The sequence below is a fragment of the Eriocheir sinensis genome, chromosome 13 (genome assembly GCF_024679095.1).
Source record: "Eriocheir sinensis breed Jianghai 21 chromosome 13, ASM2467909v1, whole genome shotgun sequence".
NCBI classification, from domain to species: domain Eukaryota; kingdom Metazoa; phylum Arthropoda; class Malacostraca; order Decapoda; family Varunidae; genus Eriocheir; species Eriocheir sinensis.
The window spans coordinates 5,030,723-5,048,960 of NC_066521.1; positions in this window are offsets into that span (position 1 = coordinate 5,030,723).

Sequence of the window (18,238 nt, forward strand, 5' to 3'; positions counted from 1 at the left end):
TTACAGCCTTCTCTTCCTCCTCTCCTCCTCTACCCCTGTAGAATTATCGGGATGACCGTAAGGTCGTAACTCCAAGATGCTAAAGCAGTGTCTTTTGTCCTGAACTGCCAGATATCCCTCTCTTGGGATATTTTACTGTACTCATTCGTCCATTACGCACTGTGAATCCCTGATAGCCAAAGGTAAATGTTTGCTTCTGGAATAGGACGTCTTTGTATCGCTGATGAGCAATTTTTTTTCTTTATGAGCTTGGAACGCTTCATTTAGCTGAACTCAACCGGTCACTGTCTACCAAGGGGATGGAGTAGCACCCTTTGTTCTTACACCTTGCCAAATTCTGAGATGGTTCTTCCCTCACTCTCAGACTTCCGAGAAACTGAGCTTGCCTTTGCTGTCTGTGTTAGTACAAGGAATGTGAGGAGCTAAAGTTACTTGTGTCTATATAGCTTTTAAAGGGTTCCTGCGAGTACTCTGTTAATAGATCAGGAGTTTCAGTTTCTGTTATTAATGAATCAGTGTCACAACACACCAGTTTCCCTTGTGGATCCCGTAATGAGCCTTTCGTGATACTGTAAAAGAAATCATATAGTCGCAGCTTGGACAGCTCTAGGACGTAGTAGCCAATGTAGTTTGGATGATTCTGCCCAGGAATATTTCTTATGGCGAACTACAAACTGGTTGGCTGACCATCAATTGTGAGGGGTACAACGCGTTTAAAGTAAGGACTTCGGGCCAGCTTCAAAAACTTTTCGCGGTTGGTGACAATATCTATGTCTTCACTATATTTGGCCGCGTTCATCAGGGTGCATCGACCAAAATGCTGTTTGAAATACACTTGATTGCAGTTTTCTTGATAGGGCAAAGTAGCACTTTGCGGGCTTATGTTATCCTGAATGAAGACCGCAAGAAAGTGCTTGCTTAAAACATGTAAATAGCATGCACCTTTAACAACCCGGCCTAGTTGAATAGCAGTTTGGGGAGGACAGAGCAAAACAGCATTTTCTCCTGAGCAACATGTGTTCCAATCTGTTTTATGTTCTTACACGGTACTGGACGGTTTTCTTCATACCATTCGTGTGCGGCTGACGATATATCTCTATTGATGATATTGTGTCTTCTGGATGGTCAGTGGGAGGTCATCCGTTTTTTCTCAATGACTTCACGTGAGACAGCCTCAGTATTGCACAGAATGGGGTATCCAAAATCGCCATCGGTTGCTTGATTGACCTAGCCCCTCCTGCTCAAAACCAGTGCATTTCTGTCTCATCTAGTTTTCACATTCCACATGGTAACTTCTCTTGCATTACAGTGGGATAAAGACTGTTGAAGTCAAGATATGAAAGGAAAGTGTTTCTATCATGTTTTGGATTAAACTGAGGGTTCGTGTAGATGTTATTGGTGCGTACAAAACGACGCACAACACTTGTGTAGCCCCCACGCACATTTGTTTGAATGCAATGATATATGTGTGGGCTACTAAGCATCTCTAATTCCTGCTGTGTTTTTAACAAAAAAGAGTCATAGGCAAATCCTGGCAGGCTAACATAATTTACAATATCCAACCTCCACTGGGTTTTCAAAATACCTCTCCACTCTAGGAAGACATCACATAGAAGGCCAACATCCACTTTTACATAAAGCAACAAATAGTCCATCCAGCTACTTTCCAAACATTCTGAGCATGTTTATAATCACTTTCGGAAAGTTCTGCTTCTTGAAGCGAATTGAAAAAAATCTTCGCGGGATGGAAGACGTGTCTCAGAAAGTCGTTCCATCGAGTCCATATAGTCATAACAAAGAACCTGCTTTCCCTCGATCAATAATGGTAACGCAGGTGCTGGCACATCTTTCAACATCTGTTGTGTGCACATGGGCTCGTTCCCAGTGCTGATGAATTGGTTCGCTAAAGCCGCGAGTGAACCAGACATAAAGACATACGTGTCAATAAATCTCAAGTCATTTATGATGACTTCATGGTATTTCTGAACTGAATGTTTTGGTCTTAGTTTGATTTTCAAAGTCAGGTAGCGTTAATTCACGCGGGATTAACGTCATGTCGTAATCCGCATAATGTGCAATGAGAGTGCGCTGCAATTTGTGATTTTTTTCATTTGAAGGTTGCATCTATTACAATAAGCTTCAATGTAATTGTTTCCTGATTTTTCATGGTCATGATGTTTTACTCCTTTACCTTTTAAAACCCGTATTTACAGAGAAGACAGTGAGTTTGTTCATTGTGACGTGCCGTATCTTCATCGGTCATATTGATTTTATTGTAGCCTTTAGAAAATTTTAGCTTCTTCCAGGAGTGTGGGTTCAGCTAATGTAAGTTCGTTCTATATTCAAAACAGTGTGAGATCAGCTAATGTAAGTTCGTTCTATATTCAAAACAGTGTGAGTTCAGCTAATGTAAGTTCGTTCTATAATCAAAACAGTGTGAGTTCAGCTAATGTAAGTTCGTTCTATATACAAAACAGTGCGAACGAGGGAAGAAAATATTTTGGATTTGTTGTTAACTAATAAAGAGGACATAATAAGCAACATTGAGGTTGGGGTTCATTAGGTAACAGTGATCATAAGGAAATTAAATTTAATATTAAATGGGAGGATAGAGTCAGCAGAAACAACACTTAATACCTGACTTCAGGAAGGCGGACTTCGATGGTTTAAGAAAGTAACTGCAAAGGCTTAAGAGAGTAAGATCAGAAGTAGCTGAGAGCTTAAACCATAGGTTCGTTATGTTGGGAGTATAGAACGTAAGAGTTCCTTTTTCCTTGAGTTCACCATTGGAATACGCGTTCATCTGGGAGGCTCTCCAACAATGTTTGAGCGAAACTGTAGGGATTCAGGAGTATTTATACCCTAATCAACAAGAAGATATCCATAAGGACGTGAATATACGGCATATTTATATATATCTACAAACTGGTTTCCCATCTCTTAACCGAATATATGACTGCCCAGACAATTAATTTGAGAAAAATCTGACTTATATAACCCTCACGCGCACGATGACGCATTTCATGTCATCAAGGGTAAAAGGTTCTGAGGACGATGACGCGAAACGCGCCATAAAAGTAAATAAAAATTATTAAAAATTAAGTTTTCGATGAAAGTGCGTCAAATTTGCAGTTGTTGATAAGTTTCTTAATAGTAACATATGGCAATCTTTCTAAGGAACGTAGATGAGGAGCTTTGAGTGATTTTTTATTTGTTAGGATACTCTGACGAGAGAATAACATTCAGTTTTCTCGGTGTAACTCGGGAACTAATAGACGTATGAGGAATTTGAAGATACCATAAGAATCCTCACTAAATTCCGCTTCGGAACATATATTCGGCTAAAAAAGTTGGCCCACAAAATTTCTAGCTAGCCGCAAATTTCTCAAGAATCAGAGTGGAATGGAACACACACACACACACACACGTCCCACGCCTTTCCTCACATCGCTCTCCTTCCTCCACTGACTCACTGAGGTATTTCTGGGTTGCCTTCGGTTGAGCGCTATCTTGATCTAGGGAAAAAGGTAAACTCGATGCGGCAACGTCTAAGGTCATATGACACCGAAGAGCAGGCAGAAAATATAAAGAAATGCAGGTTGAGAAAAGAAATAAGAAGAAAGAAGTTAAGAAATGAGATATAAGACATTAATTAATGCAAAATCAGAAGAAAAAAAATGAAAGTGCGTCAAATTTGCAGTTGTTGGGATAAGTTTCTTAATAGTAACATATGGCAATCTTTCTAAGGAATGTAGATGAGGAGCTTTGAGTGATTTTTATTTGTTAGGCTACTCTTACGAGAGAAAAAAAATCAGTTTTCTCGGTGTAACTCGGGAACTAATAGACGTATGAGGAATTTGAAGATACCATAAGAATCCTCACTAAATTCCGCTTCGGAACATATATTCGGCTAAAAAAGTTGGCCCACAAAATTTTGAGCAAGCAGCAGATTTCTCAAGAATCAGAGGGGAATGGAACACACACACACACACACACACACACACACACACACACACACGATCCCTTTTTCACGGAAAAAAGTAAACTCGATGCGGCAACGTCTAAGGTCATATGACACCGAAGAGCAGGCAGAAAATATAAAGAAATGCAAGTTGAGAAAAGAAATAAGAAGAAATAAGTTAAGAAATGAAATATAAGACATTAATTAATGAGTGATTTTTATTTGTTATGCTACTCTGACGAGAGAAAAAAAAATTCAGTTTTCTCGGTGTAACTCGGGAACTAATAGACGTATGAGGAATTTGAAGATACCATAAGAATCCTCACTAAATTCCGCTTCGAGCATATAATCGGCTAAAAAGATGGCCCACAAAATTTCGAGCTAGCCGCAGATTTCTCAAGAATCGGAGGGGAATGGAACACACACACACACACACACACACACATGATCCCTTTTTCACGGAAAAAGGTAAACTCGATGCGGCAACGTCTAAGGTCATATGACACCGAAGAGCATGCAGAAAATATAAAGAAATGCAAGTTGAGAAAAGAAATAAGAAGAAATAAGTTAAGAAATGAGATATAAGACATTAATTAATGAGTGTTTTTTATTTGTTAGGCTACTCTGACGAGAGAAAAAAAATCAGTTTTCTCGGTGTAACTCGGGAACTAATAGACGTATGAGGAATTTGAAGATACCATAAGAATCCTCACTAAATTCCGCTTCGAGCATATAATCGGCTAAAAGATGGCCCACAAAATTTCGAGCTAGCCGCAGATTTCTCAAGAATCGGAGGGAATGGAAACACACACACACACACACACACACACACATGATCCCTTTTCACGGAAAAAGGTAAACTCGATGCGGCAACGTCTAAGGTCATATGACACCGAAGAGCAGGCAGAAAATATAAAGAAATGCAAGTTGAGAAAAGAAATAAGAAGAAATAAGTTAAGAAATGAGATATAAGACATTAATTAATGAGTGTTTTTTATTTGTTAGGCTACTCTGACGAGAGAAAAAAAATCAGTTTTCTCGGTGTAACTCGGGAACTAATAGACGTATGAGGAATTTGAAGATACCATAAGAATCCTCACTAAATTCCGCTTCGGAGCATATAATCGGCTAAAAAAGATGGCCCACAAAATTTCGAGCTAGCCGCAGATTTCTCAAGAATCGGAGGGGAATGGAACACACACACACACACACACACACACACACACACACACATGATCCCTATTTCAAGGAAAAGGTTAAATTCGAAGCGGCAACGCCTAAGGTCATATGACATCGAAGAGCATGCAGAAAATATAAAGAAATGCAAGTTGAGAAAAGAAATAAGAAGAAAGAAGTTAAGAAATGAGATATAAGACATTAATTAATGCAAAATCAGAAAAAAAAAGACTTGGTGCTGCAGTGTTTAGGGTTAGATGGCAGCAAATAACTGGAGTAAAAAAATATATATATAAGTTCAGGAAAGAAATAAGAAGAAACAAGTTGAGAAATGAGAAATAAGAAGATAATGATACAATACATCCAGCAAAAACTTAAATAATTTATCGAGTCTTACGTTCTATGGCGATTTTTTATTTTATTTTCGGACTTGCATTAGAGAGTAAATTCATATTTCAGCCTGGTCATTAACCTAATGTCCTTAACCTTTTCCGTGATTATAATCTCGTGGTCATTCGAGGGTCAAAGAAAGATCTTATCTTAACCCTTCAAGTATCCTTCTCCGTCACCCCCCTCCCTCCCTGCTGGGCACCCCTACTCCTGTCACCTTCTCGCCTGCACGCTAGTCCGAGAGGGGGTGAGGGGGGGTGAAAAGGTAAAAGAGATGGGTGTGGGGGGAGGGGGGGGGTCCCGATACCCCTCTTCGCAACCACCCCCCCAACCCCACTTCCAGTCCCCCGCTGAGGCATATATATATATATATATATATATATATATATATATATATATATATATATATATATATATATATATATATATATATATATATATATATATATATATATATATATATATATATATATATATATATATATATATATATATATATATATATATATATATATATATATATATATATATATATATATATATATATATATATATATATATATATATATATATATATATATATATATATATATATATATATATATATATATATATATATATATATATATATATATATATATATATATATATATATATATATATATATATATATATATATATATATATATATATATATATATATATATATATATATATATATATATATATATATATATATATATATATATATATATATATATAGATGATAGATAACGTATGATCGTGTTAATAAATAAAACATTTAAATACATCTCTCTGTGCTATGACTGGCTATTATATCAGTAAAATATTCATCAACAACAATTCATAAAGTAAAGTTTGGCGCGTGTGCAATAGCTGCGCGTGACTGGTCTCATCTCCCTCTAACTCAGTAACAATCTCTTCTGGCTCTTCAGCTACAAATAATCGTGTCAAACTTGCTTCCAATTCCCGGAAAAAGCGCCAAAATATCGAAGTGAGAAAATTTCGCACATCGCCAGTATTTAGTGTGTCCCTTAAGTAGGTCACTGCATCATACATGTTCTGAGAAATATTTTAGCCCTTAACTCTGTCGCACACATTCAAGTCGGTTACTCCTTGGGATAGGCGTATTACACAGTTTGAAATAAGAGCCTTGTTTCAGCTTTCACTTGCTTCGCCCGCACGCTCTCAACCTGCCAAGCCAGACCTTGCTGCCAAGCGCTTGTCGCTGACGTGCTCTGCTTCAGGTATGTGCGACATGGCAACTGCCCGTGTGCGTGTTACCTGCCAGAAATAGATAAACGTTCGCCTATCAACTGTAGGTGCATTAGATTGACTCATGGGGCCATCTGCCTTAAGTATTAAGAGATATACAAAAATGAGGGATGAAAATAATTCTACACCGACTACTGGCAAAACCAAGGCCTCTTGAACCTGATCTGGCCCCACCAAGTTTTTTTTATATTTATTTACAACAAAAGAGCTGGCTCAAGGGCAACAAAAATTATATATATATATATATATATATATATATATATATATATATATATATATATATATATATATATATATATATATATATATATATATATATATATATATATATATATATATATATATATATATATATATATATATATATATATATATATATTAAGCTCGCTACTCGCCGTTCCCACAACAGAAAAAAACAAGAGTAGCGAAAAGAGGTCAATTTCGGATGGAGAGGTGTCTTGATTCACTCTTCTTGAAAGAGGACAATTCATAGGCAGGAGGAAATACAGACGAAGGACGGCAGTTCCAGAGTTCACCAGTGTAGGGGTTGAAAGAGTGAAGATGCAGGTTAACTCTTGCATTTAGGGGTTTGGACACTATTGGGATGGGCTAGAGTGGACAGTCGAGTGCAGCGGGGTCGCGGGAGGGGGGGAGGCATGCAGTTAGCAAGTTCAGAAGAGCAGTCAGCATGAAAATACCGATAGAAGATAGAGAGGCAACATGGCGGCGGAATTTAAGAGGTAAAAGACTATCAGTAAGTGGAGGAGAGCTGATGAGACGAAGAGCCTTAGACTCTATTCTGTCCAGGAGAGCTATGTGAGTGGAGCACCCCCACACATGAGATGCATACTCCATACGAGGGCGGACAAGGCCCCTATAAATGGAAAGCATCTGTGCGGGGGAGAAGAACTGGCGGAGACGATACAGAATACCCAATCTCGAGGAAGCTGATTTAGTAAGAGAAGAGATGTGAAGTTTCCAGTTGAGATTTTGAGCTAAGGATAGACCAAGGATATTTAGTGTTGAAGAAGATGACAGCTGAGTGTTATCGAAGAATATGGGATAAGTTTTTGGAAGATTGTGTCGAGTTGATAGGTGGAGAAATTGGGTTTTTGAGGCATTGAAGGATACAAGGTTCCTTTTACCTCAATCGGAAATGATAGCAAGGTCCGAAGTTAAGCGTTCTGCAGCCTCCAGTCTGGAGTCATGTAATTCCTGTTGAGAGGGTCTTCTATTGAAAGAAGTTGAATAATGCAGAGTGGAGTCGTCAGCGCATGAGTGGATAGGACAGTTTGTTATGGAAAGTTCATTGATGAATAACAGGAAGAGAGTGGGTGATAGAACAGAGCCCTGTGGAACACCACTGTTAATAGGTTTAGGGGAAGAACAGTGACCGTTTACCACCGCAGAGATAGAACGACCGGAAAGGAAACTGGGGATAAAGGAACAGAGGGGGATAGAATCCGAAAGAGGGCAGTTTAGAAAGCAAAGACTTGTACCAGACTCTATCGAAATCTTTCGATATGTCTAGCGCAACTGAGAAAGTTTCACCGAAACAGCTAAGAGAGGATGACCAAGAGTCAGTTAAGCAAGAAGATCGCCAGTAGAGCGCCCCTTGCGGAATCCATACTGGCGATCAGATAGAAGGTCAGAAGTAGAAAGGTGCTTTTGAATCTTCCGGTTATGGATTGATTCAAAAGGTTTATTAGATAGATAGGAAAGTAAACATATAGGGCGGTAGTTTGAAGGATTGGAGCGGTCACCCTTCTTAGGCACAGGCTGTATGAAGGCGTACTTTCAGTAGGAAGGAAAGGTAGTTGTTGATAGGCAGAGGCGAAAAGGTTTGACCAGGCGGGGTGTCAGCATGGAGGCACAGTTTTTAAGGACAATAGGAGGCACTCCATCATGTCCATAAGCCTTCTGAGAGTTGAGACCAGAGAGGGCATAGAAAACATCGTTGTTAAGAATCTTAATAACAGGCATAAAGGAGTCGGAGGGGGGATGAGTAGGAGGAATATGCCCAGAATCGTCCAGAGTGAAGTTTTTACAGAAAGTTTGAGAAAAAAGTTCAGCCTTAGAGATAGATAAGACGGCGGTGCTGCTGTCAGCGTTAAAGAGAGGAGGGAAAGATGAAGAAGTAAAATTGGAGGAGATATTTTTGGCTAGATGCCAGAAATCCTGGGAAGAATTAGAAAAAGCAAGGTGTTGACATTTTCTATTAATGAAAGATGTTTTGGTAAGTCGAAGAATAGATTTGGCACGATTCCGGGCGGAAATGTAAAGATCATGGTTAGCGGGAGTTCGAAGACTCTGGTACTTTTTTGTGAGCTGCCTCTCTATCTTTGACAGCACGAGAACAAGCGTAATTAAACCAAGGCTTTTTAGCATGAAGAATAGAGAAAGTACGTGGAATGTATGCCTCCATTCCAGAGACAATCCCCTTCTAATGCGCTGGGCACACACAGAGGGGTCTCGTTCCTGGAAGCAATAATCATTCCTCGGGAAATCGGAAAAGTATACCCTCAGGTCGTCCCACCGAGCTAAAGTAAAGTGCCAGAAGTATCGCCTCTTCGGTGGGTCCAGAGGGTGTACAGGAGTGATAGGACAGGATACAGAAATAAGGTTATGATCGGAGGAGCCCGACGGACAGAAGAGTTTGACAGAGTAAGCAGAAGGGTTCGAGGTAAGGAAAAGGTCCAGTATGTTGGGCCGGTCTTCAAGACGGTCTGGAATACGTGTAGGGTGCTGAACCAACTGCTCTAGATCGTTGAGGAGAGCAAAGTTGTAGGCTTGTTCACCAGGCTGGTCAGTGAAAGAGGATGAAAGCCAAAGCTGGTGCTGAACATTGAAATCTCCCAAAATGGAGATATCAGCGAAGGGAGAGTGGGTCAAGATGTGCTCCACTTTAGAGTTCAAGTAGTCAAAGAATTTTACATAGTTAGTAGAGTTAGGTGAGAGATAAACAGCACAGATGTATTTAGTAATAAAATGACAATGAAGTCTTAGCCAGATTGTGGAAAATTTTGAAAAGTCAAGGTCGTGGACACGAGAGCAAGTGATGTTGCGCACGTAGGCGCAACATCCAGCTTTGGATTGAAATTTAGGATAGAGATAGTAGGAGGGAACAGAGTAGAGATTGCTATCAGTAGCCTCAGAAACCTGTGTTTCGATGAGGAAGAGAAGGTGAGGTTTAGAGAAGGAGAGATGTTGTTCCACAGAATGAAAATTAGAAGGAAGACTGCGAATGTTGCAGAAATTGATAAGAAAGAGGTTCTAGGAGTTATCAAGACACCTCTCAAGTTGGCAGCCAGAAGGGGAGTCCTCCCTGGGGAAATTTGTGGTCCCCCCCCCCAGGCGGGGACTCTGAGGCAGTGTTATTGTGCGCCATTTTGAATTTTGGGTAAAGGCGTGTATGTTGTGTGAATGTAGTGTGGTGTGGATAGAGAGAGGATCTGTCTTTAGAGAGCATACTGAACTACTCTCTGGTGTTGATGAGACAATAGGGAAACGGTTAGTGAGGACATGGGAAGGGTCTTTGGAGGGCTTCAGCACCCTCCTCATTTCCCATATATACCTCACCGGGAGTGGCTTGCGCCCATTTCGGTAGGTGGCTTCCTACCTACTCCAAATAGTATCTAAGCTTCAGCAAATGTTAGCCACGCCCCCATTATTGTAATTTAACCCCACTAAGTAGTAATTAAGTCTCCAAATGGTAACCAACCCTCATAAAAGTAGCCACACCAAATAGGCGCACCTAACATCACCATAGCCGATCCAGGATTCAGGACGTTTCCTAAGATAGAGGAGGTAGCGTTGTACTAATTATTGTATTTCCTAAAGAATCCTTTTAACCAAAAACTAACTAAAATTATGAGTATTCTTTTTCTTGAACACAACATTGAATAAACAACAGAACAATAATATGAAAATACGTATAGCCACCGTTGCTAGATTGTCGTACTCAGAGCATAGTATTTACCATTTTCTGACGCCTAACTATTGCCAAGAAACATCAGAATCTAACTTTTTTAACGATAACTATAAATTAGTTTCGTTATTGGAGCCCAGAAGACAGTTTGGGTGTAGGAAGTTGGGAAATACAATCGGCTGAGTACGACAATCTGGCATCGTTGAGTCTAGCTCCGAGGCCAGAGGCAGCGCGCACGCCGTTTTGAGGGCATCAGATACCTTAAATAGCATATTTTTTACTGTTTAAAGCAGGTGATGTCACTTATTATGACTTCGTGAGCTTTCATAGTTATCTATTTGTGTATATTTCATGGTGGCAAAACTTAAATTACTAGTTTAATTTTTACCAGTGACACAAAATTGTGACTTCACAATATAATTTGACTCTAATAAGTAAATCAGACCCCATAGAAATATTACCAGTGTGTGTATGAACGAATACAAAGATAAGCACATACTTTGATTTAACTCTAGGATGTCTCGTGGATCATTAATAAATAAAAACAAAATATCCGGATAGGCCACTCTTTAGCCCGTTACCTTCAATGGCCCCCCAAAACAGTCCCTCGGCCAAGTTTGTACCCCACATTTTGGTGATGTTAGGTGCGCCTATTAAGACAAAGCCCCTTGTAACTTTGGCCCCCTCAACAGGTAACCAAGTCCACCAAATGATTAGCTACGTAGTCTCACCAAGAAGGTAACTTAGACCCCTGAAACGGTAACAAATCTTACGAAACCAATATTTAAATGAGAAAAAAAGTAGACATGCCATTAGTGGTAGTAACAGTAGGTAGTGTTAGTGGTAGGATCATCGATTATTATCATCGATCACCGATCGGTAGAAACGATAGTGGGTGAAAATAAATGAAACCATTGTTCCTTATTCTTTATTAATTAGTAGCCTGCCACCAGATCTGCGTTGTGACTTTTCCGCCAGATTTAAGACGGAGATTAAGTGATAAAATTGCTGACGCTAGAAAATCGAGGAAGCACTCAGATTGAAGATAGACACTGATGGATTAATCAAGGGAGAGGTAGCATTGAGTGACTAAGGCAAGAATATGAAGAATGAATATTACGTTTGTCTGGATGAAAGTGTGTGTGTGTGTGTGTGTGTGTGTGTGTGTGTGTGTGTGTGTGTGTGTGTGTGTAATTCACCACGGCCTGATCACGTGTTGGACTCGTAATCGCCAGCAGGTACCCTCCCGCCATGAGCAAGTGCTCTTAATCGTCGATCTATGGGTACTGCTGTAATGGCCCGAACGGCACGACGCTGCCAGGACCTCACACACCACACACCCCATCCTCCTTGCTCAAGGGGGGGACAGTAACCACCCCTAGTCAACGGAAAGAATCCGGCCTGAGCGGGCTCGAACCGCCGCCCTGTCAGACCGTGAAGCTTGGAAGCCCAGCACTCTAACGGAGTGTGTGTGTGTGTGTGTGTGTGTGTGTGTGTGTGTGTGACGTAGCCATGGAGGTAGGATGGGCCATCCTACCTCCGTGGACGTAGCGAAGGGCGGGATGGGTCCGAAAATGGTGGAGGAAGGATAATGTGTCAACTATGGGCTAGAGTGAAATGCTTCATTGACATAATTAGAGAGCTATTAAGTATATTAGTGACAAGGGTTTCGGGGTGCGAAGAGACGGGACCTTACTTGAAAAATAAGCGAACGAGGGTAGGCAGTGATTATTTATATCCAAGGATTTATTGTCTCGCCCTGAAATGATCGTAACATCCTACTCAATACAAATTATCTAAGGTAATACATAATTAATTTACTGGCATGGATTTTCTGGCACTACAAAGTCTGCTGTCAAAAGTATATAATGTACATTCTTTTGAACATCTAACACCACACACTACATAAACACAAATTAAAGTAGTTCTTTATATATATATATATATATATATATATATATATATATATATATATATATATATATATATATATATATATATATATATATATATATATATTGTTGTGCTGGAAGCTTCACCCGGCGTCCATGGGCCGTTAGAAGGCTCAGGGAGGAACGAGCAGGGGAATACAGAGAGCTGTCCATACGGGCGCGGCCAGACGCCAGGCGGAAGTGTTACCAACTCGCATATATTTTGCTACATGTTCTTGTATGATCTAAAATATACTGTAACATTCTAGACTGGACTGGTCTGGATATATAGGAGAAGAGGGCGAGAGAGGGCCAGTCCCAGTCATAGTAAGCTAGTGGTAAGTGAAGAGTCAGAGTGAAGTGTACTACTAAGGAAGAATATTAAACTACAGAAGCTGTGCAAAGTGTTTACATATCTCCCTCCTACGGAGTCTCCTGACGGCGACACGGAACCCAAGTAACACGTCCGGCATAACATTGGGGTCAGGAGTGTAGCCATTTGTTTTTTCGCCATGGAGACTCGTTCCCAAGCTGCCCAGAGGGACGATATGTTGACTGAACTTTTGGAAGCCTTGAGACTACAGGGGGAGAAACAAGAAAGAGCACACCAAGAACTCAAAGAACAACAAGAAAAAGCACACCAAGAACTCAAAGAACAACAAGAAAGAGCACAGCATCAACAAGAAGGAACACTCCAAGAACTCAAAGAACAACAAGAAAAAGCACACCAAGAACTCAAAGAACAACAAGAAAGAGCACAGCATCAACAAGAAGGAACACTCCAAGAACTCAAAGAACAACAAGAAAGAGCACAGCAACAACAAGAAGGAACACTCCAAGAACTCAAAGAACAGCTAGAAGATCGCTTCACAGGATTACAGCTACAGCTAAAAGCAGTACAAGATGGAAGTGAATCAGTGCGAAGAGAAATGACTGATGTGACCACGAACTTGGGACAACGCCTGATAGAAGTGGAGAAAGAACACACAAATCTTCAACAAGAGATGGAAAGGCTATCAGAGGTTTTCGCTCGGTTTAGAGCTGCACACCTTAAGCTCAGCCCGAAGAAATGCTGCCTCTTCCAAAAGGAGGTCCAATACTTGGGACACATCGTGAGCGAGGCTGGAGTACGCACTGATCCTGAGAAGGTGGCTGCGGTAAGGGACTGGCCGACACCCACCAACGTGAAGGAGCTGCGGAGCTTCCTCGGGTTGTGCTCATACTACCGCAGGTTTGTGAAAGGCTTCGCTACGATTGCTGCACCACTGCACCTCCTGACGAAGAAGGGGCGCAAGTTTGAGTGGACAGCGGAAACTCAGGTTGCCTTTGAGAAGCTCAAGGAGGCCCTCATCAGCTCGCCCGTACTCACCTACCCAGACCCCTCTAAGCCTTCTAGACTGGATTGTGATGCCAGTGATGAAGGGATTGGTGGAGTGCTGTCCCAGGCATGTGCCGACATGGAACGGGTTGTGGCCTACTTCAGCAAGAAGCTCACCCCAGCCGAGAAAAACTATTGCGTGACCCGGAAAGAACTCCTGGCAGTAGTCAAGAGCCTTGACTTTTTCCATGCTTACCTGTACGGTGCAACTTTCACCATCCGCACGGATCACGCTGCATTGCGGTGGTTGAAGTCACTGAAAAACCCTGAGGGCCAGCTTGCTCGCTGGATAGGTAAACTAGAGCAGCATCACTACACTATTGTGCACCGATCTGAGCTAACACACGGTAACGCGGACAGCTTGAGCCGCCGCCCCTGCCTACCTGAGTGTCAACATTGCCTCCAGAGGGAAAGCGTCCAGAATATGTGCCGCCGCACTACAGTGGAACAGACAGCAGAGGTGCCATGGGAAGACTTGGGGAAACTGCAGCGGGAGGACCGAGATCTGAGACCAATTATGGAGTGGCTGAGTCAGTCGTCAACGCGACCTGGGTGGGAAGTAATCTCGAAAGAAAGCCCTACCACCAAGAATTACTATACTCAGTGGGACACTCTTCGGATGGACGACGGGGCGTTGCAGCGACGCTGGGTCTCTCATGATGGTCTTGACCACTACTGGTCCACGGTTCTACCTGTGAAGTCCTAGGAAGGCGTCTTGAAAGAAATGCACGACAGCATCACCAGCGGACACCTTGGGGTAAAGAAGACACTGAGTCGCCTGCGCCAAAGGTTCTATTGGGTTGGCATGAGGAAGGACGTGGAAGAATGGTGTCACGCGTGTGAGGTGTGTTGTGCAAAGAAGGGCCCCAAGAAGCGTCACCGTGCCCCATTGCAACTATACCAGGTTGGAGCCCCCATGGAACGGGTGGCAGTGGATATAGCAGGACCCTTGCCTCTGACGACGAACGGAAATAGGTACATCTGCGTCACAATGGATTACTTCACCAAGTGGCCGGAAGCCTACGCCATCCCTGACCAGGAAGCCACTACCATCGCCAAGGTTTTGGTGGAGGAGTTCTTCTGTCGCTTCGGTGTGCCTAACGAGCTCCATTCCGACCAGGGAAGGAATTTTGAGTCAACAGTCCTTGCTGAGTGCTGCAAGCTTCTGGGTATCAAGAAGACCCGGACCACCCCTCTGCACCCACAGTCAGATGGAATGGTGGAGAGGTTTAATTGGACGTTGGGCCAGGAGTTGGCCAAGCAGTGCAACAATGATCAGTCTTCATGGGATCAGAAGCTGCCTGCGCTCCTCATGGCCTACAGGTCTGCCGCCCATGAGACTACGGGGTATTCACCGGCAAAGCTGATGTTTGGACGTGAGCTGCAATTGCCGGTGGACCTATTGACAGGAAGGCCTCCTGGGGAAACCCTACCAAGGGACGCCTCCAGTTTTGCCCGTCAACTAGAGGAACGGCTGGAAGAGGTGCACCATCAAGTCCGTGGTGCCTTGAAGTTCTCCGGGGAGGCCATGAAGCGTGGTTACAATATGAGGGCAAGCCACGTTGACTTCAAGGAAGGAGACCAAGTCTGGCTTTACAACCCGCAGGGGAAGAAAGGACAGTCTCTGAAGTTACAGAGCCCCTGGGAAGGCCCTTATACTGTGCTAGAACGCCTCTCCGACGTGACTTACCGAATCCGGAGAACGGAAAGGACCAAGCCGAAAGTTGTCCACGTCAACCGCCTATGGAGGTACCACGGTCCGGGGAACTACACTTGGAACAACTACAGACACCCAGCAGCCGACGAAAACGCAAGGGACGTCCAGGACCGAGAGGAGGTCGACGACGACGTAGGCCTACTGGACCTTTCAGCCGAGGGAGATAACCTCCCGGCTTCGGCAGATGTTCCAGGGACACCCCAAGAAGCGGACGACGACGAGGCGCACCAGGAGACAGACGCGCAGGAGGCAACGAACAGAAGACAGAGACAACGCAGGCGTCCACAGCGATACGACGATTATTATGTTTTTGATTAATTTTCTTATGTTTGTATATAGTTAAGTGTGTGATCGGGACGATCACAATTAAGAGGGGGGGATAGTGTTGTGCTGGAAGCTTCCCCCGGCGTCCATGGGCCTCTAGAAGGCTCCGGGAGGAACGAGCAGGGGGGCGGGGAACAAGGCGAGCCGTCCGCGCCCCGCGGGGTGCGGTCAGACGCCAGGCGAGAAGTGTTGCCAACTCGCATATATTTTTGCTACATGTTCTTGTATGATCTAAAATATACTGTAACATTCTAGACTGTACTGTTCTGGATATATAGGAGAAGAGGGCGAGAGAGGGCCAGTCCCAGTCATAGTAAGCTAGAGGTAAGTGAAGAGTCAGAGTGAAGTGTACTACTAAGGAAGAATATTAAACTACAGAAGCTGTGCAAAGTGTTTACATATCTCCCTCCCACGGAGTCTACTGACGGCGACACGGAACCCAATTAACACGTCCGGTATAACTATATAACTATATAACTATATATATATATATATATATATATATATATATATATATATATATATATATATATATATATATATATATATATATATATATAAGGTAAAAGGTAAAAGGTAAAGTTGGGGGCATAGCAGCATGTGGCATCGGTGCTCATCTCCGTCGCATTGGCCCTTGAGCCTGTGGTGGGAGGAAGCCCATTACCCCGGGACACAGGGCCAGTGTGACATCTGGGTTATCACAGTTTACCTTCCCCAGGTTTCCATAGGTACCCATTTATCGACCAGCCCGAAAGGGAGGATGAACAGCTGGGTGAGCTGCACGCCGACTGAGCGGGCCAGGATCCGAACCCGGGTCCGCGGAGTAGTAGCCAGGCATGCTGACCACTAGACCATGGAGGCATATATATATATATATATATATATATATATATATATATATATATATATATATATATATCTATTTATATATATATATATATATATATATATATATATATATATATATATATATATATATATATATATATATATATATATATATATATATATATATACAGTAAAACCCCGATTATCCGAAAGCGGATTATCCGAAAAACCGGATTATCCGAAATTGATCTGGATAATGCAATTAATTTTTTTTTCTATACTAAAACGTTATAAAACATCAAAAATAAATAAAAGTAACTACATATGTACTATATTAACACATTTAAAATTGATAAGAACAGTTAAAATGAATATGCTTTCTAATACGTATTGCCGAAATAGCTTGAAACGAATAGATCAATGTATTAGACAAAAAACATTAAACAAACTCTCAACAACACCACGTCCGCACCTTCGCCCCAGCAAGGACGTAGGTGCGGCGAACGAACAAACTACTGCACGACTACTCTCCCACCGTACTCTCAAGACAACGACACAAACACGACTCCCCTCTCCACTCCATGCCACATTCCCCTTCCAACATACGAGTTGCGCGATAATATGAGTCATCATACTGTGTCTCCACCTGCACGATGCATCAAGGTCACACTTGCAAGCTTGCACAACCATTCACAATCGCACTCTGCAACATTCACAATTCAGATCTGCAACGCTCACAAGTATCAACATACACTGGTCCAGACAAGGAGACACAGACAAACATACAATAAAACATTTACATCACATGTTTTAAGCGTACTACTTTGTTTAGCGTAGCGTGTGTTTGTTTGGTTTCAAAATCAAAACGGCGGCCATAAATCCGGATTATCCGAAAAATCTGCTTATCCGAAAGAGGCTTCCCCCCTTCCATTTCGGATAATCGGGGTTTTACTGTATATATATATATATATATATATATATATATATGTATATATATATATATATATATATATATATATATATATATATATATATATATATATATATATATAAGGGTTGTTTGATTTAAATCAAGACTTAAATCAATTTTTTTTAGATCATTGATTTAAATCAATATTTATGTTATTTGATTTTTTTTAATATCATTGATTTAAATCTTGATGTTATTGCTGAGCAACAACACAAAATGGAGAAATAAACGAAGAAAACACTCAAACTTTGATATCAATGTTTTCCTTGTCAGCTTCACAAAAATTTTACCTGAGCTGGTTAGTTCGTTATATATATCTTCCATCAGCCACTCATGGTC